The sequence below is a fragment of the Aotus nancymaae genome, unplaced genomic scaffold (genome assembly GCF_030222135.1).
Source record: "Aotus nancymaae isolate 86718 unplaced genomic scaffold, 86718_ANA_hifiasm-v0.15.2.pri h1tg000049l, whole genome shotgun sequence".
NCBI classification, from domain to species: Eukaryota; Metazoa; Chordata; class Mammalia; order Primates; family Aotidae; genus Aotus; species Aotus nancymaae.
In genome coordinates, this window is record NW_026988463.1 from 22,100,424 (window position 1) to 22,126,493 (window position 26,070).

Sequence of the window (26,070 nt, forward strand, 5' to 3'; positions counted from 1 at the left end):
AGCCTCCCGAGTAGCTGGGATTATAGGTACCTGCCACTGCGCCAGGCTAATTTTTGTATTTTTAGTAGAGATGGGGTTTCACCATGATGGCCAGGCTGGTTTTGAACTCCTGACCTCAAGCATTCTGCCTGCCTCAGCCTCCCAAAATGCTAGGATTACAGGCTTGAGCCACCACGCCTGGCCAGCACAGGTGTTTTTTAAGCCTTTGTGTCACAGTGGTTATGGACAAGACCAGATTTGGGGGTGGTGAAACCAAACTTTATCTCTGGATGGAAAGAATAGCAAAGTCACACAGCCAAGGAGCCTATAGGGATGGGAGACACTGGGTGGCCATTGTGCACTGACCCTTATCTGACCCACACTGACCCACACTGACCCTTATCTGCTGTGCCAGCTGTCTCATTTGCCCTTCCAATCCACTCTGCTTTCTCTGAGAGACTGAGCTGTAAGACTGCTTCATCTGGGGCTCCCTTACCCTCTGACCTGACCTTTGGTTGGACTCAAGGGGAGGGACTAATAGGAGATTGGGGGAGGGGGAAGAGTGAGTCCCTCCCCCAGTCAATCAGTATTTATTATGGAGTCATCTTCACTCTACCTTTTGACTACAGCTCGCTGCTCCTCTACAGATAATCTTCTCTATATAATTCTCTCCTTCTGGGTTCCAGGAATTACTCCTTTTCTCTGTCCCCTGGCTCTTGCTAGCCTCCAGTCCCTTATACTTTCCCAACACCATGCCCACACCCTTAGAAACAGTCCTTTCATTGAATCTTCCTTAAACGCTCTTCATCTGAGTATGCCATCTGTTTCCTGTGGCACCGCTGACTGATGCATCTGCTTTGTCTTGCCTCATTTGCTCCTGCTGTAGATGGAACATGTCTACAAACATGGTCACAGTTGACCCCATGGAAAGATGGAAACCCTGGTGCAGGAAGCAGCCTTCTTCCTGCATTTTTTTTTTTTTTTTGAGACAGTCTCGCTTTATCGCTCAGGCTGGAGTGCAGTGGTGCAATCTCAGCTCACTGCAACCTCTGCCTCCCAGGTTCAAGTGATTCTCCTGCCCCAGTCTCCCAAGTAGCTGGGGCTACAGGTGTGCACTACCACACCCAGCTAATTTTTGTATTTTTAGTAGAGACAAGGTTTTAGGATATTGACCAGACTGGTCTTGAACTCCTGACCTCAAGTGATCTGCCTGCCTCAGACTCTCAAAGTGTTGGGATTACAGGCATGAGCCACTGCACCCAGCCATCTCCCCTGCATTCATAATCTATCTCAGAAAAGGTTCTGATGGGGTCGGTCCTTTATCACTGGGAGAACGAACTCTTATAACCTCAGACCTAGATTCCATGGCATCTCTTTCACTCAAGAGCAGTCAGTGTATGTTATAGGAAGAGTGAAGGAGAAACTTTGATGAGCTGATGAAATCAATAACTAATTATTATAAGCTAGCTTAACCACAATAACCAGTGTTACCTAGTGAAGTTGGCATAAAAAGTAAACTACAAGCCAGTCTCATGCATGAGTCTAGATTAACATATCCCAAATAAAATATTTAATGCTATTCTATTGTTGTCATGGACATATTGGTTCAAATAATGTGAAGGAAACAATCTAGAGATAAAACAACAGAGAAAATTATGATCAATATAACAAAATATAGGAATAAAGATAAAAATATGCCAACAAGGAACTGTGAAATCTGGAAAGCATAAATTTAGATGGTAGAAGTGATAATAGAATGTTACCCAACCAATGTAAATGGATTGAATTCTCTACTGAAAGGCAAAAACTATTAGATTGGATGAGCAATGTACAACTCTTAGCAGTGTATAAAAGAAGCTTAAAGCACAGGTTTTAAAAATAAAAGGAGCAAAGTTATATCATGAAAATACACATATAAAAATGAAACATGGTCTTAGTAATAATATCAAAAGAAATAGGACTCAAAACAGAAAACATAAACAGGGGCAGGCATCCCAGCACTTTTGAAGGCTAAGGAAGGCAGATCACTTGAGCTCAAGAGTTTGAGACCAGCCTGGGCAACATGGCGAAACCTGGTCTTTACAAAAACAAACAAACAAACAAACAACAAAAACAAAAATTAGGCAGGCATGGTGGCATGCACCTGAAGTCCCAGATACTCAGGAAGCTGATGTGGGAGGATCACTTGAGCTTGGGAGGTGGAGGCTGCAGTGAGCTGTGATTGCACCATTGCACTCCAGCCTAGGTGATGGAGTGAGATTCTGTCTCCAAACAAACAAACAAACAAACAACAACAACAAAAAACTAAACAAAAACATAAAATAGGAAGGAGAAAACATGAACTCTAATACATTAGTAAGTGGCAAATTAGTATATGTTTTCTAAAGAGCAAATTTTCCATACATATCAAGAGCTTTAAACATATTTTTGATCTAAGAATTACTAAATCTTATCTTTGACCTAAGAATGACAATTCCAGGACTTTTTGGTAAGGAACCATTTAAGGATATGTCCATAGATTTTTCTAGAATGATATTCATTGCATCAGTATTTATAACATCAAAAATTGGAAAATGACCCAAGTCATTACCAATTAGGGTTTATATAAGTAAAATATATTACACCCATATGATGGAACTCTGAGTGATTCAGTGTCACAGTGTCAGGGATAAGGGGAATGTTCTGTATCTTGACTGCGATGGTGCCTGTGCAGGTGTACACATTTTTCAAAACTCATCAAACTGTATGCTTAAAATCTGTACATTACTGTATGCAAATTACACTTTAATAAAGAGTCACAGTGATTAAAATGTTGTTGGCCTGGGAATGCAGCCATAATATATTGCTAAATGAAAAAAAGCAGACAACAAAACATTAGGTCAGGTATGAGAGATTAAAAAGTATAAAAATATGTGCACATGTAAAACCAAAGGTCACATTCCCTAAATAAATTTTCGTGAGTACTTAATTCTGTTCACTGTCTTATTCCAGACTTATTACCTGCAGAGCTCTGAAGGTCACTTTGGGATGCTCTGTAGCTGGTTTCTCCAGTTTTGTTTGTTTCTGGGGCCACTTCACCTCTAGTGCAGACTCTCCCACTCAGTTCAGTGAGGACCAAATTTGAGTGGCGGTTCCGGCATAGCCGGGAGTCACTTACAGTTCCTTCTAAATGTGGTAACTCTTGAGGTCCTCCATCAGCTGGGAGCCAGCTTAGCTCTTGGACTGAGCATCTTCAGGTGCTTCTAATAAGATTCTGGCCTCTGATAAGTCTTGACTTCAATTCACTTTTGGCCCCAGAGAAGGGGAGTCGTGGCTCTGCCAATAAGGCCCTGTCCGTTTCCTGCCTCAGCATGAGTGGCAGCAAGACAGTCTCGATCTTTAGGGAAAAAGCTCTCTTCCTCCTCTTGGTGTCATCCAGTCTTCTTGGCTCATAAAGCAACATAATAGTCAACTACATTTTTCTCAAAGCCCGAATTGTTCTCTTACATAACCCCAAATGGGGACACCCACAGTGCACTTTCAAAAATAATGCTCCTTTCAGGGAGTGAAGCAACAATGAGAGTTGGATATCCGTCTTGGCATCACCATCACCTGGACCAAAAGACCCATTTGCATCTCTCAAGGATAAGTAATTTCAGGGGCAATTGAGTCTAAACAGTACCGTCTCCACCTCCCTTCCTCCTTTCTTCCCTTCTTCTGTCTTTCACTTACCTATTATCTCTCTAAATCTGAAAGTGCACCATCCTGCTGAAATCACATCCTGTTCACGTAACACTGCAGTCCATAGCTTCTGCATATACACAGAAGTTCTCAAGGCAGGCGATACCAAATGCCAAGAGGATGTCTTAGAAGGAGGCTGGAGATATCCAAGGATTGGCCTTTCTAGCTCACAGGTTACACTGTCATTAAATATCCAAAGAACTCTTGTATAGATTCTCTTGTAGTGTATTTCCAGAGGAGAATTAGGACTGAGGTCTATCTGTGCAGGCTAAGGAAGAATAGCGCATACTGACCAACTGGTTGCTACATAATGATATTAGCTCCCCATCCGAGTATAGCAAAGCTCAATTGCCAGGCATGCCGTAGAGTGGATAGCTGTGGTAGATGTGGGTTTTACCACGTTGGTGGTTCTGCTAGCTTGTGTTGTTTTGTTGCATGCAACAGAAACCATCTTTGGTTAACTCAAGTTGGAAAGGAAATCATTGGAAAGGATATGGTGTCCTTCAGAGCATTGAAAGAAAACTTGAGCAACCAGACCAGCTCTATCTGATTGTGGTTCTTGCATTACTTTCAGCCTAAATTCAAATTCCAGAAGGAGAGAGGTTATTTGGCCAAGTCCAAGTTACCTAACCAACTCTTGGTTGGCTTTTAAAATGTTATTTCAAAGACTAAACACTGTGGGGGTAGGATGGCTTTTCGAAGGAGGATGGAGAGACTGATATAGGAAAAAAAGATAGCATAGAAGTTGGGCAGATTGAAACAATGTGTCCATTGCAATTTCTAAATGCTACATTGCAGATTGCAGAGAGATTGGATGCCTAAGAATTACTTGGGCAGCCTGCTAAAAACAGGCTTCACCTGAAGAGATACAGATTAGGATCTGGGAATCTGTATGTTAAAAAGTTCTTGGGTAATTCTGATGGATAGCTGGGTTTAGAAGCCAATGTAAGGCAATATGTATGATGGGTCTGAAACCAGAATGATTGAGTTTGAATTCCAGGTTGGCCACTAACTAGCCAATAATCTTGGGTTAGTTACCTAACCTCTCTGCTTCAGTTTCCTCATCTATAAAAAGAGGATGAAATAGCACCCACCTCACAGGGTCCACGTGAGGATCAAATGAATTAACCTAGGTGTAAGAGCTTCGTGGCATGACTCGCACATAGGGCACACTAATTAATATTGCCACCAATGATCCTTTCAAGTCTTAGATTGTGCGTTTCAAAAGTCCAGCCTTATTTTGGCATTGCATGCATTCATCTTGCTTTTTGCAAAATGGAAAGGCATCTCCCATGGGCTGGTTGGAAGGAGGGGCTGATAAAATGATGGTAATGTGATAAAATGCAGTTCTCTTGACTGTCAAGTGAATTCCGCTTGATTCTTCTGCTCTCATTTGCCACGGGCTGACTTGCAATGCAGAACCCGCCTGTAAAGGTCAGGATGAATTGCTTCCAAACATCGCTTTGTCCCTCACTGTCACGAAGACACAGAACTTCATGCTGTGGAGGAAGAAGCAAATCCATGATGCTGGAGGGCCAGAGAACAGAAACCAACCGTGCACAAAGAGGCGAGCTGCTGAGATTTGAATGAAGCTGATGCATCCTATCTATAAATTATTTTGGCTTCTCCTGGTTGGGAGGCAGGAACAGCCTCACAATTTCCCAGAAGACCTTAATTTCTGGAGCCTGCAGGCCTGGGGGCAAATGGAGAAATCAAAAGGCAGATGACCTTGGAGAGAAGCAGCCAGAAAGGATGTGAAAGGCCCTGGTTCTGGACTCAAGAGAACTCACATTTCCTAGTCTTCTTTCTGTCTCTGCTCTTGTATTCATGAGGGCTCCCCCACCTCCAGTGCTCTGGGTTTCTAAGAAGTCTTAGTATTCTTTTTTTTTTTTTTTTTTTAATAATATCTAAGAGCCAGCACTTATAGATATAATTCTGTCCTAAACACTTTACATGTAACAACTCTTTATTCTTCATTATACCCTGTGAGATAGGTTATCATTCCATTTCACAGATGAAGAAACTGAGGTCCTCAGAGACTAAATGACTTGCTCAAGGTCACTAGTGAGAGGTTCAGTCCTGGACTGTCTGGCTCACAGGCCTATGTTCTTACCTAGTACCTCGAACAGCTTGGTAACTTCAACCCTGTTTACCTGGACAAACGTTCCTGAAGCAGTCAGCTCTGTTCCTGAAGCAGGCAACTCTCTTCTCTGAGAACTGCCTTTCCAGATATGCACCTCTAAAGATCTGTGACCCTACGGCCTCAGCCTGATTTGGTTCAGATGCATGTGGACATTTCTCTCAAACAGGATCAATAAATGACCTCTTCCAGGAGTTTAGAATTTGGAATCAGAGGTGCTGGTTTTAGTCTGTACGGTCACACCGTTCTTGACAACTGTTTATTGTGTGGGAAAGGTGTCCAGCTCGATGAATTCTCACACAGTGAACTTTTCTTTGTAAGCAGAACCCCAGAAGCCCTTTTGTGCTCCTCCTAATCTCTACACCTCCCTCCCCAACCATCAAAATAACCACTACCAGACCAGCAATTCTTTGCCTGTTTTATCCCCCGCAGGGATCTATTTTATTTTGAGAAGAACTCTTAATATGAAATCTACCCTCTTAACTAAGTTTTAAGTGTAAAATGCATCATTATTGACTATAGATGCAAACTCGACAGCAGCTATCTGGAGCTTATTCATCTGGCTTGACTGAAACTTGATGCCCATTGGTGAGTAATTCCCCATTTCCCCCTTATTCCAGGCTCTAGTCACCACCCTTCCACTCTGATTCTATCAATTTGACTATTTTAGTTACTTTACATAAGTGGAATCATCTAGTATTTGTCTTCCTGTGACTACTGGTTTTCATTTAGCATAATGTCCTCAGGGTTCATCTATGTTGTCTAATGTTAAACTTCCTTCTTTTTTGAGGGCTGAAAAATATTCCATCATATGCATAAAACACATTTCCTTGATACATTTGTTCGTCAGTGGACACCTAGATTGCTTCCACATTTAGCTATTGCGAAGAGTGCTGCAATGAAGGTGGAACTGCTAGCATTTCTTCAAGATGTTAATTTCAATTCTTTTGGATAAATACCCAGAGGTGAGAGTGCTGAATCATATGGTGTTCTATTTTTAATGTTTTGAGGAACCCTCACATGGGCTAAGGACTTGAATAGGCAGTTTTCCAAGGAAGACATACAAATGACCAATAGGTATATGAAATTTTTAAAAGCTCAACATCACTAATCACCAGGCAAATGCAAATCAAAACCACAATGAGATATAATTTCACACTTGTTAGCATAACTATTTTTTTTTCTTTTTTTTGAGTTGGAGTCTCGCTTTGTCATCCAGGCTGGAGTGCAGCCAGGCTGGTGCGACCTTGACTCACTGTAAACTCCATCTCCCAGGTTCAGGTGATTCTCCTGCCTCAGCCTCCTAGAGTGCTGGGATTAGAGGCCTGAGCCACTGTGCCTGGCCTATTATTATTATTTTTTTAAAAGACAAATGTTGGCAAAGATATGGAGAGATTGGAATCCTTATACACTGTTTGTGGGAATACAAAATGGTGTAGATGCTATGGAAAACAGTTTGCCTGCTTTTGAGCACTTAGAAAACAAAACTAGGTCAGGCACAGTGGCAGGAAGACCGTCTCAATCCTCGTGAGCCTGTAATCCCAGCACTTTTGGAGGCGAGGTGGGTGGAATCACTTGAGGTCAGGAGTTCAAGGACCAGCCAGACCAACATGGCAAAACCCTGTCCCTGCTAAAAATACAAAAATTAGCTAGGCGTGGTGATGCACACCTGTAATCCCAGCTACTTGGGAGGCTGAGGCAGGAGAATCGCTTGAACCTGGGAGGCAGAGGTTGCAGTGAGCTGAGATCATGCCACTGCACTCCAGCCTGGGTGACAGAGCAGGACTCCATCTCAAACAAAAACCAAAAAACAGAATTATACAGTAGACTGTTTCATGTGTCTGGCTGCTTTCTTCGATATTTGTGTGTGTATGTGGCCACATGACATTGAAAGGACCCATAGCATCCTGTTCATCAGGATGCTAAGCTTCAGAGCCAGCAGGGACCAGGCAGGTGCGTGAGTGAGTAACATGTGTGACCACAGGCGTGTCCCACTGGCCCATGCACACCCCGTCTGAGAGGGGCAGCTGCACTCAGCTCTGTTTCCTAATTCCTGCTCTTCAAAGGACCAAGGTCTAGGTTTTCCCTTTTTTTTCCCAGAGAAATATGAAATCCCCTAAATTTAGATTTTGACAGGAAATTCAAGAATTACAACTGTGGTGTATTTTAAACACATTTTTGGACTGAATTCCTTCTGTGAACCTCCAGTTTACAACTTCTGCATTTGTAGGTGGGGACTGTCAGTGGAAGGTCTCCCCCACCCCACATCTGAGGGGAGAAGGGAAAATGTAAATTTAGTCAAATCGGCCTTCTTTGGAGAGTAGAGGGTGTGCAGTAGTCCAAGGCAGGGAGCTTTAAAAGAATGCAGAAGTCTTTTTTCTCTCTTGGTGTCTGAGGTTGAAATTGGCTGGGACACATCCTTGGCTAGGAATCAGTGGCTGTAGCACCCCCTGCTGTCCTTTAGCACCCTCTTCGTGTCCAGTGAGATCTGCAGGTGGGGTAGGAGGCCACTTCTCCTGCAGGCTTTGGGAGGAGGATTCATCATTTTGAATATTGCTCAAGTGCCTACTGCTGCCAGTGACTTCATAGGCTCCTCCTGTTAGACTCACCTTCACTTGTATTTTGTCAATTACTCCCTCAGTCAGACCTTGCCTCTTGATTTTTTTTTTTTCTTTTTGAGACAGGGTCTCACTGTGTCACCTATGAGTGTGGTGGCACCATCACAGCTCACCACAGCCTCTGCCTCCCAGGCTTAAGTGATCCTCCTGCCTCAGCTTCCCAAGTAGCTGGGGCTATAGGCACGTACCACCACTCCCAGCTAACGTTTTAATATTTTTGTGGAGATGGGGTTTCATCATGTTGCCCAGGCTGGTCTCAAACTCCTGGGCTCAAGCAATCCTCCCACGTCAGCCTCCCAAAGTGCTGGGGCTACACAGGTGTGAGCCATCTTGCCTGGCCACCACTCTAATTTTTAAAAATTGGAGGTAGGGTAAGAAGAACCAGGCCAGACTGTCCTTCCCACAATTCCAGTCTCGCTGTTTCTATCTATTGAAAAGCATTTCTGGCATTTGCTTGGTACCCTTCCCTGGTTTATGGGCTGAAATAGATTTTGTCCCATTTTTAAACAATTCCTTCTGGTACTGTCAGGGATAGTCTCTGGATGACAGCAGAGCGAAATGCATAGGCTCAGGTTTGCGGTCTTCCAAGTTGATAAAGAGTGTGGACTTTGGAACCAGCCTGCCTGGGCTCCAGTCTTGGCTCTGCTTGACCCAGAGGCTTGAACCTGTTTTTACCTTCAATATTGGTCTTTAGGTCCTGGCTTCATTCCTTAATGCTGCATCTCAGCCTTTCCTCATGAAACTTTCTGTCTTCGATCCTTTTCACCACTTAGCTATGAATCTCCCAAATTTCACTTAGCAGTGCTGTTCTAAGGATTGATGTATACTGACTCATTTAATCCTCACCCTATGAGAAAGATGCTTTTTTAACACCCATTTCATAGAGGAGGAAACTGAGGCCCAGAGAGTGAACTGACCTGCCAGGTCACATGACTAATAGGAAGCAGAGTCTGGATTTGAATTTGGGTCTATATCCGGCTCTTGGTCACCATGATACGCTGCTGCCCACCTATCTCATCTTCACTGAGAGGACCCTTGTTCAACTCCACTAACCCTCCGCAGTCCAGTAACCTCTGGTCCTGTCTCCCTGCCTCCTCTCTGTCTCACTGGCCTACTCTTTCCACACCTTTCTAAAAACCAAACATGGTCATGTCATCCTCTTTGCTGAAAACACGTCAATGGCTTCCCATTGTTCTTGGGACAAAGTAAATACTGTTTGAAGTGGCTGCAAAGCAGGGTGAACATACATCCTCCTCTGCCAAGCTTGCCTATAAGCCAAATTGGTTTGTTCTGTTGCATCAGCATCCCACAAGGTTGGTGCCCTTGTCATCCTCACCAGAGTCCCTGTTGGAAGATACAGGATATGGTTGTCCTACTCATGAGGCCCTGCATGCTCTGGTCCCAGGGTCCTTCCAGCCTTTGCTTGACCCCTCTGAGTGCCTTCCTTCACTCCCATGCCCTTCCTGCCACCAGCATTTGCACATCCTTCTCCCTCTGCTGAGATACCCTTCTCTCTCTTCTTCCCCAAGAGTTCAGTGGGTCTCAATCCTGGTTGCATAGTGGAATCATCTGCAGAGCTTTTAAACTGAATGCAGCACCTACACCCATTCCAGACCAACTAAGTCCAAATCTCTGGTTGATTTAAAACCTCTCAATTGCATGCGGGGTTAAGGGTCCTGATCAACTCAGGCTGGTTCTTTAGGCTGCGGCCCAAGCATCACTTCCTCAGGGAAGCCCTCCCTGACCTCCCTGACCAGGCCGATTCCCCACATTTTGTACTCAGAGCACCACATACCTCTTCTAGCTGTCACATATCATAGGGACATCCAAATATTAGGTTGGTGCAAAAGTAATTGCGGTTTTGCTATTAAAAATAATGGTGCCATAGTAATTAGTTAAAAGTATTAAAAATAATGACAAAACCACAATTACTTTTGCACCAACCTAATATTTACTTGCATGGTGACAGAGAGCTCAGATTCTAGGTAAAAATGAATCACTAGTTGTGTGACCTTGGGCAAGTTACTTAACATCTCTGTGTCTCAGTTTTCTCCCCTGTAAAATGGGAATAATCAAAAACCTGTTTCATATGGTTGTTGAGGATCAGCTGAGCTCCTAATATGTAAGGCAGTTAGAACAGTGCCTGGCTCATGGTGTTATATGTGTTAGCTGTTACCATACTAGTTATTAATTATTATTATTGAGATGGAGTCTCGCTCTTGTTGCCCAGGCTGGAGTGCAGTGGTGTGATCTTGGCTCACCGCAACCTCTGCCTCCCAGGTTCAAGCCATTCTCCTGCCTCAGTCTCCCAAGTAGCTGGGATTACAGGCATGCGCCACCACGCCCGACTAATTTTGTATTTTTAATAGAGATGGGGTTTCTCCATGTTGGTAAGGCTGATCTCGAACTCCTGACCTCAGGTCATCCGCCTGCCTTGGCCTCCCAAAGTGCTGTGATTACACAGGTGTGAGCCACGGCCCCTGGCCTGCACCAGTAATTATTACCCCCTGCTGGGATCTGTAAATCTCTGAAGGTGGGGTCAGCATCTGCTGTTTGATCGCTCCACGCCTAGGACGGTGTATGCTCATAATAGCTCTTCAATACCTGTCTATTCAGCAGAGTGGTGTCCTAGTGACACTCTTGGTAAAGGATGAAAGGTGAGATGTGGGATTGCAAAACACAAGAAGCATAGATATCAGAGTCAGCCTGCACAGAACTCACCTTCCTCAGTTAGGGCCCTTGGCTGCTGGCTCAGGGTCATTGTTTCTAGCGGTCATGAGGATCAGAGCCTGCATGGACTTGCTGTGTGCAGAGCCCCCGGCGCAGATGGCTGCCTGGCAGGCATTCGCTCCAGCAGCGTCCTTTGCAGGAATAGGAGGATCCTCTGTAATTCACAAACTCACTGTGTCCTTCTACACAGAGGACCTTTCTGCTCTTCCGAAATGCAGACTTGGGTGTGCTGAGCCTTCTGTGACAGAGGGTGCTGTCAGGAAGCTGGGCACCCGGGCTGCACCTGGAAACCAAGCTGGCAGCAGCTTTGCAAGCTGAATAAGCTTGTGTTGTGATCTTGCATTTAGGTGACCCTCACTTAGCAAGAAGGGGTGCTCAGACCACTTCCCTTGATTGGCTTACAACACTGCGGGGGGGAGAGGTAGGGAGAGGAGGAGATGGTGTGGTTTTGTGGGTGATGGAGGATTTATTTATAATATGAGGGTGTGATCTGTTGCTGTGTGACTGTTCCCTGAAACTACTCTACACCCTGAACAATGAATGCGCAACCTGGCCTGCACAGGAAGAGGTGGGGCGCTCTCTGTGAACAGCCCCCACCAGAACTCAAAGGCCCCTGGGGAATACCCAGCCTAACCCCTTTGTTTTCTGAAGAAGGAACTGAGACCAGACCATGGCAATGACTTGCCCAAAATCACAGATGTCATTTTTATTCTAAGCTAACATTTATCATATGGATATTACATGCCAGTCACTGTAGGCTATAGCGCTATAATCTTGATTTTATTAATCTGCACAAATCTAGAAAGTGGGCACATTTATTTATTATATTCAGCAAACACATATATAGTATATATATGGTGTGCCAGGCACTCTGCTGAGTCCCTTACAAATATTAATCCATTAAGTTCTCATAATCCTGTGAGGATTTAGTGCAATTATTATTATTTTAATTAATTAATGTATTTATTTATTTGAGACAGAGTCTCGCTCTGCCTCCCAGGTTCAAGCGATTCTCCTGCCTCAGCTTCCTGAGTAGCTGGGATTACAGGTGCCCGCCACCATGCCTGGCTAATTTTTGTATTTTTAGCAGAGACGGGGTTTCACCATGTTGGTCAGGCTGGTCTTGAACTCCTGACCTCAAGTGACCCATCCACCTTGGCCTCCCCAAGTGCTGGGATTACAGGTGTGACCCACCGCACCTGGCCTTATTTCCATTTTAAAGATGAGGACGCTGAAGCACAGAAAGTTTAGATAACCTGTCCAAAGTCACACAGCTAGGAGGTCATTGAGTTGGGAGTCAATCCCAGACAGTCTGGCCTTGCAGTGCCTGCTCCAGCGCTGTGATTTCTCTCCACATGACAGCTCTTCTCTCCACTTTACAGGTGAGAAAATCCAGGCTCATATAGCTCAAATAGCTTGCTCAAGGCTGCATGACTGGAAATTACTGGAGCTGGCATTGAATTTGGACATTCCAGCTATAGAGTCTGACTCCTGATCTCATACTAAACTCCCTCTCAGGGGGTCTAGTATCTTTTGGCTGAGGGGTCCAAGCTGGGAACAGGTCATGGGGGTTGAGGCAGAACCTGAAGCCAGCAGGTGGAGGTGGGGTGGTGTCAGCCAGGTGTACCTGGGTTGACTCTGAACCTTATGCAGCGGAGCAGGTACTCCCTTCCTACGGGACAATGCCCTAGGCTAGGTGACTGTCGCCTAGTTCCACCCTCTAATTCCTCAAGATGTCAGCTTAAACTTCACTTTCTCAGGGAAGCCCTCCTGATTCTAACCAGCTGAATTTCACCAGCCGATTCTCTCACTGTAAATTATCTGAGCACCGAACTTCTCCTTTGCAGCTGTTGGACGTGTTCATTAGTTTATGCTTCTTCATTATTTTCTCTAACTAGACTGACACAGGAAAGGTGCTCAATGAATATTCAGTGAATAAATGGTTAAATAAATGAATGGCTTATAGCTGCAGTGGAGGGAATTGGCACAGGAAATCAAGACTGAAGTTCAAAAAGTGGAAATCTATATGAGGTTTATTGGAAAAAGTCACAATTCAGTAGGCACAGGAATACCCTGAGCAGTGATAATTAATAATTAATAGTTAATAAAGGCCAGGCTCGGTGGCTTATGCCTGTAATCCCAGAACTTTGGGAGGCCGAGGTGGGCAGATTATGAGGTCAAGATATCAACACCATCCTAGCCAACATGATGAAACCCCATCTCTACTAAAAATACAAGAATCAGCTGGGCGTGGTGGCTGGTGCCTGTAGTCCCAGCTACTCAGGAGGCTGAGGCAGGAGAATGGCTTGAACCCAGCAGGTGAAGGTTGCAGTAAGCCAAGATCGTGCCACTACACTCCAGCCTGATGACAGCGTGAGACTCTGTCTTAAAAAAAATCGTTAATAATAGTAGCTGGTACTTATTGAGTGCCTGCTCCGTGTCAGCCAGTTGTTTTAAAGGTTGTAGGTAATTCACTCCCTATAACAACCTTGCAAAACAAATATTGTTGTCCCTAGGGATAACTACCCCTAGGGTTATTATCCTACCTACCCCTAGGGTTGTTACCCCTAGTTCACAGTTAAGGTTAATTTAAAGAGAGCTGGCCCAAGGTCACCACTTCTTCCCAGTTTTTAACCAATATTCTGAGAATACCGCATTCCCCATTAAAATTGTGGCTCGCCATGGCTGTGAGTTTCACCCAGAGGCCTGGGTGCTCATGGTGAGAGTTGGAAGTACATCTCTGGAAGACATTTTCAGGTACGCTATGGAGGCTGGCACACCTGGGCTGAGAGCTGCTGGCCTAGCTATTGAACTAACGTTACTCATTGAAACAACAGGTATAAATCCTGAAGCAGAAAAGACTTGCTTAACGTGGATGGCAAATGTTGTCTACCAAGAAGTTCCAAGAAAATAAGAAAACACTCTTTGCCAAGAATGTCTGGTTATAAAATAAAGATGTAAATGACAATAACTTTTCTGTATTTTAGCAATAGTGAGTTAAAATAAAATGGAAAAAAATCCCAGTTAAAATAGCAGTAAAGAAAGTAAAATACATAGGAATAAATACTTAGGCCCCAACTAAGAAGAGTTTGTTGGGTGGAGTGGGGGATCTTTTCTGGAAAAACACAAGAAGGCTCAAATTACATGTGAATAACCCCCCTCCCCCACCTCCCCACACCGTCTCTCTTTCTCCTGGTAGCCGAGGTTCTAGATCACACCCCGCCTCACCCCGTAGCTCAGTCACAGCACCCAGCTCTGCACAATTTCTTATTCTAAATTCTGGTTGGCCCAGTTCTTCCTTCATAAATTTCACGTCACTGACCAGACCTTGGTCTATTCAGCACTGGCTGGAAGCATGAGGTCAGATGCCTTACTGCCCACTGAGCTGGTGCTGTGGGTTGGAATTTTTCTAGAAGGGTCAATAAGTTAAGCAGCCAATGATTGGCATTTCCAGTACAATCTGGAAGAATACATGGATGAGAATAACCAAGAAAAATTTGAAAGCAAACAGGAATGCTAAGGAAGGGGCCAGTGGGTATAAAAATGCATGTTTCTAGATACGAAGAGCTTATCCTATGGTATGGTACAAAGGTAGGAATAGAGAGACAGATCAGTGGGGCATAAAACAATATTAAAAAATGAGCCAAGAATACATAAGAAATTTGTGTATAATAAAAGAGGCATTTCAAATCAGCAGGGAAAAGATGCATTTCATACATTTGCTGTCTAAACATTAAGAAATAAAGGCATTTCTTGAGAGCTAATGCTGAAATGAATGCCAAGGGAAATGATGATTTCAATGTAAAAAAGTGAAACCATAAAAGACTATAAGAAAATATCACGAAGGACTTTCTAAATAAGACAGCAGATACAGAGACCATATGGGAAAAGGGAAAAATGTGCACTTTATTAAACACGTACGCACACATGCATGCATACACGCACGTACGCGCATGCACTCACGCAGACGCATGCACGCACGTGTGTTATATGTTAAAAAAAGAACATCTACAAAATTAAAAGGCAAATGAGAAACTGGGAAAACATTTACTGAATATATCATAGGTGAAGGGTTAATATTCTTAAATAATACACAGGAAAATTTGTTATAAACAGAAACAAACTTGAATTTTAAAACAGGCAAAGGACATGGGTAGAAAATTAATAACAGTGAACATTTCTTCTTCTTTTGTTTGTTTGTTTTAGAGGCAGGGCCTTGCTCTGTCACCCAGACTAGAGTGCAGTGGTGCGATCACTGTAGCCTTGAACTCTCAGCCTCAAGTGATACTCCCACTTCATCCTCACAAATAGCTGGGACTATAGGCACATGCCACCATACCTGGCTAATTTTTTAATTTTTTGTAGAGATAGAGATAAGATATTACTATGTTGTCCAAGCTGGTCTCAAACTCCTGGGCTCAAACTGTCCTCCCACTTTGGCCTCCCAAAGTGTTGGGAATACAGGCACGAGCCAGTGCACCTGGCAGAACATTTCTTTCTTTCTTTTTTTTTTTTTGAGATGGAGTTTTGTTCTTGTTGACCCGACTGGAGTGCAGTGGCGTGATCTTGGCTCACCACAACGTCCACCTCCCGGGTTCAATTGATTCTCCTGCCTCAGTCTCCTGAGTAGCTGGGATTACAGGCATGTGCCACCATGCCCAACTAATTTTACATTTTTAGTGGAGAAGGGGTTTCTCCCTGTTGGTCAGGCTAGTCTCGAACTCCCAACCTCAGGTGATCCACCCACCTTGGCCTCTCAAAGTGCTGGGATTATAGGCGTGAGCCACCGCGCCCGGCCACATTTCTTAAATGTTCGTCTTCAACAGCAACTTTATGCAGCTTCCATGCAGTATCTCACTGAACTCTCGCTCATTAACCTAGGAATTAAGCATTATTATTATTCCAGTTTTCACACAAGGAAACGAAAACTTAAAAGAGTTAAGTAACTTTCCCCAGAGTCAAAAAGTTAGTAACTGGAAGAGCCAAGAGTTAAGCTTAAATGTGGCTATCAGTTCACCCCTAATATTGACATGGACTGCAGTGCAGATCTTAACCTAGGAAATCGTATTTTAAATTCTGCCAAACTTTACACAATAGCTTATCCTTCAAATGGAATAATTACGCATTCGCCAAAGGGGGTGGGGTTAGAAGAGGGCGGGGCATATCAGGCCACTGAAGCAAATCACCACCAAGCCCATGGATGTTTACATGGCGTTATTGGCTCTATTCATTCCCCTCTCCGGGAACAAAATGAAAGATCATCACCAAATTATAGTGTCCCCTTTTCAGTTGTGCCATGCGTGTGTAATTACAACTTCTTACATTCTCCACTTTTCATGCTCACAAAATCTCAGTCTACCCAGTCTCAATGAAGTCTTCCCTACTTTTTTTGTCTTTTGCAAATTTCTGGCCTTCTGTTTGCAGTTGTGGGCATGGCAGTTCTGATGTGTTATTCAGGGCAGTAGTACAAGAGGTGAGATTTTTTGTAGTACCCAGATAAACCCTAAAATAGTCTACTTTACATCAAAAGTATAGAAAAGTCTGTGCTGAGAAATTTTAACTCTCTGCCTACTTTGTTCTCTCTTGCCTCCATAAACACTTGTACTAGTTTTTTGTTTCGTTTTGTTTTTGTTTTGTGTATGTGTGTGTGTGTGTGTATGTGTGTGTGTATGTGTGTATGTATCCTGCCACAGGCGTAATTAAGAGTCTACTTTCTCCAGTTACTCAGGAGGCTCAGGCAGGAGGATCACTTGAGCCCAGAAGTTTGAGGCTCCAGTGAGCTATGATCTTGCCACAGTGTACCAGCCTGGGCAATATGGTCAATCTAGTCTCTAAAAATAATTTTAAAAAGAAAGGATATATACTTTCCTATCACAGCCCCCTTTCTCTCACACACAAAAGGTACCATGCAATATACACACTTCAGCACCTTGATTTTTTTGTTTGTTTCACTTAAAAAATACAACTTTGGTCAGGTGCGGTCTCATGCCTGCAATCCTAGCACTTTGGGAGGCCAAGGCAGGCAGATCGCTTGAGCTTGAGCTCAGGAGACCAACCTGGCTAATATGGTGAAACCCTGTCTCTACAAAAAAGTAGCTGGGCATGGTCGTGCCCATCTGTAGTCCCAGCCACTTGTGGGGCTGAGGCAGGAGGATCGCTTGCGCCTAGGAGGTTGAGGCTGCAGTGAGCCGAGATTGCGCCACTGCACTCCAGCCTGGGTGACAAAGTGAGGCCTTGTCTAAAAAAAAAAAAAGAAAAAAAAAAAACTTGAGATTTTTTTCCATATTAATGCAGAGAATTTCCTCATTGTTCTTTATACCTGAGTAGTCTTCTGTTATGTGGCTACACTATGATTTTTTTAAGCAACCTCTTCCCAATGATACTGAGCTTGTTTAAAGCTTATGCTACTCTAAACGGGGGTTCAGTGAATAACTGTATACATCTATTATTTCCTGTGTATCCAGGTTATTTCACCTTTGTCCAACGTGATCAAGTCAAAGGGAAAAAGAATTTGTAATTTTTAAAAGGCGTGTATACTTTGGATAGATAGTGCCAAATTGCCCCGACAGGATAACACCAATTGGCCCACCGACCAGGAATATGTGCATCTGTTTCTCCACCACTTTTCAACAGAAACTGTTGGGATGAACATTTAAAATTTTCATTTAAAAATTTTGTCTACTTCGTTTTAAGGTGCATTAGAAAAGACAGTTTGCACATTGAACCCTTGAGTTCACACTCTTAGTTTCATTTTTAAAAATAGGTTTATTTAAACGAAAACGGCAGTACCTAGTTGAAGAAAAGTGTCAAGTAAATATTATGTTGGTGCAAAAGTCCTTGCGGTTTTTGCCATTACTTTCAATGGTAAAAACCACAATGACTTTTGCACCAACCTAATAATGTTATCAGTTGAATGCAGGCATACAAAGTCATGGCAATTCCTGATTGAAATTAGAGAAATATTTCCATGATGATTTTTTCTCTTGGGAATAATAAAATAGAGAGGTGGTGTGTCCTGTGTGCAGGACACTGTGCTTGGGGTTTTGTCATCACACTGTCTATAAAATGGCTACTGTTACTAGACCCATTTTATGGCTGAGGAACCAGAGACTCAGGGAGGTTAAGTCACTTGCCTGAGGTCACACAGCTAACTCTGGAGCCTGTGTTTGTTAATTTCCCTCTGTTCTGAGTGTATTTCCAACTGGGACCTTCAGTTTAACCTTGCCTACCTACCCCATGGGGAATAGACCCTCAGGAGCTTTCAGAGCTTGCAAATGCCCAGGGATGACACGGTCTGACTTTGCAATTTGCTTTTCCTTTCTCCTCTGTGGACAGTTTTTGTTAGCTTGTTTTCTCTGCGTGTGCTTCATTTCAGCTTCCTTATTCCTGCAGTTTTACTTTGGCTCAGCCAGATTTCAGTCCACGTGGACAAAGCTGCACAGCCCATTCGGACTGAGAGAGGCCGGCCCTCTTTCCCTCCCTCCCTCCCTCCCTCCCTTCCTTCCTTCCTTTCTCTTTCTTTCTTTTCCTCTCTCCCCCTCTGTCTTTCCCTCCCTCTTTTCTTTCTTTCTTTCCCTCTCTTCCTTTCTCTTTCTTTCCCTCCCTCCCTCTTTCTTTCTTTCTCTTTCTCTCTCCCTCCCTCCTTCCTTTCTGTCCTTCCTCCCTCCCTTCCTTTTCTCTCTCTCTTTCTCTTTCTTTCTTTCTTTTCTCTTTCTCTCTCACTCCCTCCCTCCTTTCTTTCCCTTCTTCCTCCCTCCCTTCCTGCTTTCCCCTTTCCTTTCTTCTTCCCTCCCTCCCTCCCTTCCTTTTCTCTCTCTCTCTCTTTCTCTTTCTTTCTTTTCTCTTTCTCTCTCACTCCCTCCCTCCTTTCCCTTCTTCCTCCCTCCCTTCCTGCTTTCCCCTTTCCTTTCTTCCTCCCTCCCTCCCTTCCTTTTCTCTCTTTCTCTTTCTTTCTTTTCTCTTTCTCTCACTCCCTCCCTCCTTTCTTTCCTTTCCTCCTCCCTCCCTTCCTTCCTTTTCTCTCTCTTTCTCTTTTTTCTTTCTTTTCTCTTTCTCTCACTCCCTCCCTCCTTTCTTTCCCTTCTTCCTCCCTCCCTTCCTGCTTTCCCCTTTCCTTTCTTCCTCCCTCCCTTCCTTCCTTTTCTCTCTCTTTCTCTTTCTTTCTTTTCTCTTTCTCTCACTCCCTCCCTCCTTTCTTTCCTTTCCTCCTCCCTCCCTTCCTGCTTTCCCCTTTCCTTTCTCCCTCCCTCCCTCCGTCCCTCCCCACACCCCCATCTGTCTCATTTGTGCTTCCTTCCCCTTAGCTGCCTGTGTCTGGGGTTAAGTGATTACCTAGGATCTGCCTGTCTTTGGTGCTGGGGATGTTTGTTCACTTTAAGACTCTGGTTTTGGGGCGGCAGGGACCAGGTACTCTGTCACTGGCTGGTGCTGCATTTGTCTGAGATGAAGAGTGTTTATCATCTGTAACCCCCCTGTTAGGCAGGAGACCCTCTGGAGAGGCTGAGGAGCAGAGGACAGCAAGGGGACACTGAGGTGTTCCCACTTGGCTGGCTGCATTTCTGGAGTCTCACAAACTTGGCTTCTAGTCCTGGCTCTCCCATGTCCTTGCTTTGCAACCTTGGGCAAGTTACTTCTCTAAGTCTCAGTTTTCTCACTTGGAATACCAGGATGACAGTCTAACTCCTCCACCACTGGGCTGTCAGGAGAATCTGGGGACATGGCATAGAGGACTCAGCACAGTGCTTGGCGGGTAGTATGTGCTCAATTCATGGTGGTGGTAAAAGTCACAGTCGATGGTTATTTTGTTGTATTCAGCAATCTCTTGAATGAGGATTGGAAATGGAAGGCAATTTGGAAATCCAAGCTTGCCTAGTACCAGGTATGTGGAGCTGGAGCCTCAGCAACATGAAATAGTGGGAAGAGGAATAGTGCCAAGATCCTGTGGAAACCTGATTTCCAGGGATGGGAGAGATGACTTGGGCCCCGGACTTCGAGGGGTGATGGTGGGGCAGGAGTGCAATACTGTTAAACCTGTTTTTGAGAGCACTTGACACTGAATCAGCTGAACTCCCTGCATTCACATGGGGTTGGATTCCAGCATTGTTGGGAAGAGGATAGGGAGTCTGGCAGAGGTCTCAAATCCAAATTCCTACAGGGTCCAGGCAGGAAAAAGGAAAGAGTGAAGTAGGCCTGATGTGAGACAGTAGGAAAGAGTGGGGACCATGGAAAACTAGAAAGCTTATCACCTATCTAAAGGAGGAACCACGCTCAGCCTACAGAAATGAGTGTCCCTTGTTGTCACAGCTAGTGATTTCTCAAAAGGAACCAGAATTTCACGTTTTAATCTGATAGTTCCTGATTTAAATGTAGTAAACTCATTTGAATTTCTAAGAAGCACCATGTTGGCCAACTGTAACTTCTTTATAGGCTTGATATGGCTCCTGGGTTCCACACTGTGACCTCTGGGCATGAAGGATGACCCAGGCCAGGGATGAAACAGGCTCCAGGTGACCTGGAGGGGTCCAGTCAGTGTGGCCTGGGTCACGAGGATCTGATGTAAAATGAGACTGGGGGAGGGATTAAGGCAGAGATGGAAGCTATGTCTTTTTTTTTTTTGAGTCAGAGTTTTACTCTGTCACTGGAGTGCAGCGGCACCATCATGGCTTACTGCAGCTTTGAATTTCTGGGCTCAAGGGATCCTCCCACCTTGTCTGGGATTACAGGCATGAGCCACTGTTCCCAGCCAGGAGGCTGCATCTTTGAATGGGATCAAAACTAAATTCCATAGGGGGAATGATGGCTTAGAGGCCATGAGGATTCCCAGACTCATCTCAGGCTTGCTCAACACTCTCAGCCTCAAGGCTAGGAAGGGAATGTGTTTTGGTCAAAGGCAGGACTGATATTTAACCTGCATGCACTGGTACTACTGTACCAGTTGTGAAAATACTGAAATACTCTGAAACTGATTGGTAAATAGTCACTGGGTCCTCTGAGCCTCTCCCCGCTACCGTCCACTTACCCACACCTGCCTCTACCAGCTCCTGCCACACCCCCTCCATGACCTGGTAACTAAAGCGTTAACTCCCAGCACAGCCAGGCTCTGCTGTCCATTCTATTTGGTCTGTGGGCAGTCCCTGAGCCAAGGCAATTATAAATATCTTGGCTCACCCCTGGTTGCAGGTAACATGGCTACCTGGATTGGCTGAAGCACAAAGGAGAAATTTTAGAGGACACAGGGAGGAAGATGGAATCGGAAGGCAGGTTGCCAGACCCTCCCAGGGACCAGAACCAGGAGCTTCATCCCTGGGGTCGTGTAATCTTTGTCTTTGTTTCTCTGGGTTCCTTAGAGCTCACTATAAAAATCAGCACCACCCGTCATTTGCTACAGTGTGGATGAACCTGGAGGACATTATGCTAAGTGAAATAAGCCAGGCACAGAAAGACAGACTGCGTGATGTCATTTAGATGTGGAATCTAATGAAGTTGAACTCACAGAAGTAGAGAGTAGAGTGATGGTTACCAGAAGCTGGGGGGACAGCAGGATGCAGGGGTAGGAAGGAAGTGGTGAGTTGCTGATCAAAGAGTACAACATTTCAGATAGACAGGAGGATTTGCCTTTGAGATGTATTGCACAGCAGGGTGACATTAGTCAATAATAATGTATATTTCAAAGTAATTAAGAGAGTAAATTTCAAACGTCTCATGCTAAAAAAAATGATCGGCAAGTTAGGTGATGGATATGTTAATTTTCTTGATTTAATCATGCCACATTGTGTGTGTATATTCAGAACAATCAGAACAATCACATTGTACCCCATAAATGCATATGATTATGGTTTGTCAATCAAAAATAAAATTAGCACTCTCAGCCCTGGAACTGCATGTCTGCTGGCCTCAGGACTGATTACCTGTGTCCTAGCCACTCGGCATATGTGACCCTCGAGCCAAGTGTCCACCTCGGCCCCGGTCAGCTGTGTTTAGGGAATGTGGATGTCTCAAAGTACAAGCATGGTTTTTGGGAGGTGCCCGTCTCAGAGATGGCATTGGACCTGGGCAGACATGGATAGGCACCCTGAAAGATGCACCTTGAGGGTCATGGAGGGAGTCAGGAGGACCACAGGTGTAGGAATGTGGCTTTATTTTAAGCTCTCTCAGGTAGCAGGAAGGAGGAGGGAAGAATCCATTGAGGATGACCTGGTTTGTCTGGTCTGAGAGATTGTAGCAGTGGGTGGGTGGAGTTGGTGCCTCATGATCCCTCATGAAAGCGGAGATAGGAGAATGAGGTCAGAGGAGCCCCCCAACAGCCTCTAAATAAACCACAAGAAGTCAACGTTTCCCTGCAACTTGCCGATTAGTTTTCCTGTCTCTCAACTGGCTCTAATCTGTGCTGCACAGTCCCTTCTAAGTCATTTTCCTAAAATAGCACATGTATGGTGCAGGGGTTTGCAGCGGCCAACAGCAGTGATCGTAGCCCTATAGCTGTCACAACAACCCATTGACCACTGGGTGCAATGCTGTGCTTGCCCTGGGAAAAGCACTTTGTCTCTTAAGCCTTTGGTTTCCTCATCTGTAAAATGGGGGTAGTAAATAGTATGTACTTTATAGGGCTGTTATGAGGATCAAATGTATGAATGCCTGATACATCCCTTAAAATAGTTCCTGGCATGAGTAAATGTTCAATAAATGTTAGCTCTCACTTATTAAGTGTTTATTTGATCGTCTTCTATATGCCAAGTACAGTTTATACCATGAGGGTATAATATAATAGCCAGATTTCCTCACATTGCATGCAGTGAAGTGTGCAAGAAATGCAATGAAGCATGCATTCACAATTCAGTGGTTTAAGTGCTACGATGGCGAGGATTTAGAATGCAAGTTCCATAACAGCAGAATCTCTTTTGTTCACAGCTGTATCCTCAATGGCTAGGAAGAACTTGGCCATCAGCACATATTTGCTAGGTGAATGAATGAATGAGTAAAGCTCCATCTTAGCTGCACATGAAGATGAGTTGTCAATGGAGTGAGAGAAGGGAGAGAAAGTTGGTGTGAACCCCGTCTCTGCAAGCATCCACCTGAGTGGCCTTGGTGAAGTTACTCTGTTGTTAGGGTCTGTTTCATTGTTGCTAAAATGGGAACAAATGATACCTTCTGCGTGTCATGTCATGAAGATTGGAGAGAGTACACATGAGACAGCCAGCATACACATGCAGCCATCAAGCAATGTGTTGAGGCTGGGCGTGGTGGTTCACACCTGTAATCCTAGTACTTTGCGAGGCTGAGGCGGGCAGATCACTTGAGCCCAGAAGTTTGAGACCAGCCTGGGCAACATAGGAAAAACCCTGTCTCTACAAAAAATAAAAATTAGCCAGGCATGCTGTCATGTGCCTTAAGCCCCTTCACTCAAGAGGCTGAGGTGGAAGGATCGCTTGAACCTGGGAGGCAGAGGTTGCAGTGAGCTATGATCGCACCATTGCATGGGCGACAGAACAAGACCCTGTCTCAACAAAACAAAACAGAATGATACAAAACAAAATCCATACATGTCAAGGGAGAGACCAGGTGGAGGCAATTGAATCCTGGGAGCAGTTTCCCCCATGCTGTTCTCTGACAGTGAGTGAGTCCTCACTCGATCTGATGGTTTTCTAAGGGGCTTGTCCCCTTCACTCAGCACTTGCTGCCTTGTGAAGAAGTGCCTTAATTTCCATTCACACTACACCATGATTTTAAGTTTCTTGAGGCCTCCTCAGCCATGCTGAACTGTTTGTCAATTAAATCTCTTTCCTTTGTAAATTATTGAATCTTGGGCAGTTCTTTGCAGCAGTATGAAAGCAGACTAATACAGTATGGAATTATTTTCAAATTTTGAAAAGAACAATTTCCCTAGGAGAAACACTCATCACATTAATAGCACATAAAAGAGTGTCTATGTCGTGTGCCTGCTTATTTGCTTACATGTTCATTTTCTGTCACTGTTACTAGAATGCAATTTTAAAGGAGGCATCTGTGGCAGCATCAGTAAAAACATATGAATGGAGGAATGAATGAAGGAAGAAACAGGTAGCGTGTACCAAAGGCTGGGATATCAGTGCAGCCCTGGGTCGGAACCTAACACCCATGTTATTACCTTCTGCCATGTCTTTTTTTTTTTTTTTCTTAAGAGAGAGAGGGTCTTGCTCTCTTGCTCAGGCTGGAATACAGTGATGCAGTCATAGCTCATTGTAGCCTTAAATTCTTGGACTCAAGTGACCTTCCCACCCCAACCTCCCAAGTAGCTGGGACTACAGGCATGTGTCACCACACCTGGCTAATTTTTTATTTTTGTAGAAATGGTGTCTAACTGTGTTGCCCAGGCTGGTCTTGAACTCCTGGACTCAAACAATCCTCCCACCTTGGCCTCTCAAAGTGCTGGGGTTACAGGTGTGAGACACTGTGCTTGGCCCACAATGTCCAACAAAGAAAGCAACTTTTACAGAAAGAGTTCTCTTGAACTAAAACTGATTCTGTGAGGAAAGAATCTCTTGAAGAAGAAGAAAGAGAAATGCAGAGCCAAAGGCTTACAAAGGGCATGGCGTGTTTGGGAGTGAGGGTGAGCTCTGAGTGCTGAGAATGTACGTGGTAAGTGTGCATGTGGGTGGTGGGAGGAGGGGGCTTAGCTGGGGATCACCTTGGCCAAGTAGTAATAAGAATCATGCAAAAGCTTATACTGCTTGCTATGTGCTGGGTGGTTCTAAGATCTCCACACAAGTTCATTCATTTATGCTTTTCAACAGTCTTACAAGGAGAACACCAGCATGATTACATTTTACAGATAGGGAAACTGAAGCACAAAAAGATGAAATTAGTAGAGCATGGTAGTGTGCACCTGTAGTCCCAGCAATTTGGGAGGCTGAGGCAGGATTCTCATTTCAGGCCAGGAATTTAAGACCAACTTGGACAACATAATGAGATCCCCTCTCTACAAAATAAAATAAAATAAAATAAAATAAAATAAAATAAAATAAAATAAAATAAAATAAAATAAAAACTTAGCTGGGTGAGCTGTGTATGGTGGCTCATGTCTGTAATCCCAGCACTTTGGGAGGCCAGAGAGGATGAATCACCTGAGGTCAGAAGTTTGAGATCAGCCTGGCCAACATGGTGAAACCCCATCTCTATTAAAAATACAAAAAATTAGCCAGGTGTGGTGGCAGGTGCCTGTAGTCCCAGCTACTCAGGAGGCTGAGACAGGAGAATCATTTGAACCCAGGAGGCAGAGATTGCAGTGAGCTGAGATAGTGCCACTGCATTCCAGCTTGAGGGACATGAGCAAAACTTCATCTCAAAAGAAAAAAAAATATTAGCTGGGCATGTTTGCATGCATCTGTAGTCCCAGCTACCCAGGAAGCTGAGGCAGGAAAATCACTTAAGCCCAGGAAGTCGAGGTTCCAGTGAAATATAATTGTGCTGCTGCTCTCCAGCCTGGGTGACAGAGCAAGACCCTGTCTCTTAAAAAATGAAAGGAAACAAAAAAACCATCAAATAATTTGCTGAAAATCACACAGCTTAGAGCCCAGGAAGTTTATCCAAGTCTACCATTTACCACTGCACTGCACTACCAGGCTATGAAGGGCATATTTATTGATTAGGCAATTATGTAAGCTTCTGTGAGAAATAGCTCCCAAAATATAGTGACTTAAACAAGGCAGAAATTAGGTTTTCTCTCAGGGGTCAGCTCAAAGAGACAAAATTCAAGGCCGGTAGGGTAGCTTTGTCCTTTCCACATGTGGCTCCAAGTTTGGGTCCAGGGCAGTCACTTCTGGTTCTCACCATCTTCCAGCCAGTGGGAAGAGGGAAAGGCGCAAAGACGTATGCATCTCCATTTGAAGGGAATGGCCCTGGAGCGCA

At 44.3% G+C, this 26,070-nt stretch overlaps 1 protein-coding gene across 2 annotated transcripts in view; it reads left to right on the forward strand.

Moving 5' to 3' along the window:
• The window catches only part of PRKCB (protein kinase C beta), a 385,173-nt gene that overhangs the window by 166,199 nt on the left and 192,904 nt on the right, over positions 1 to 26,070 (forward strand). The window lies entirely within an intron of this gene.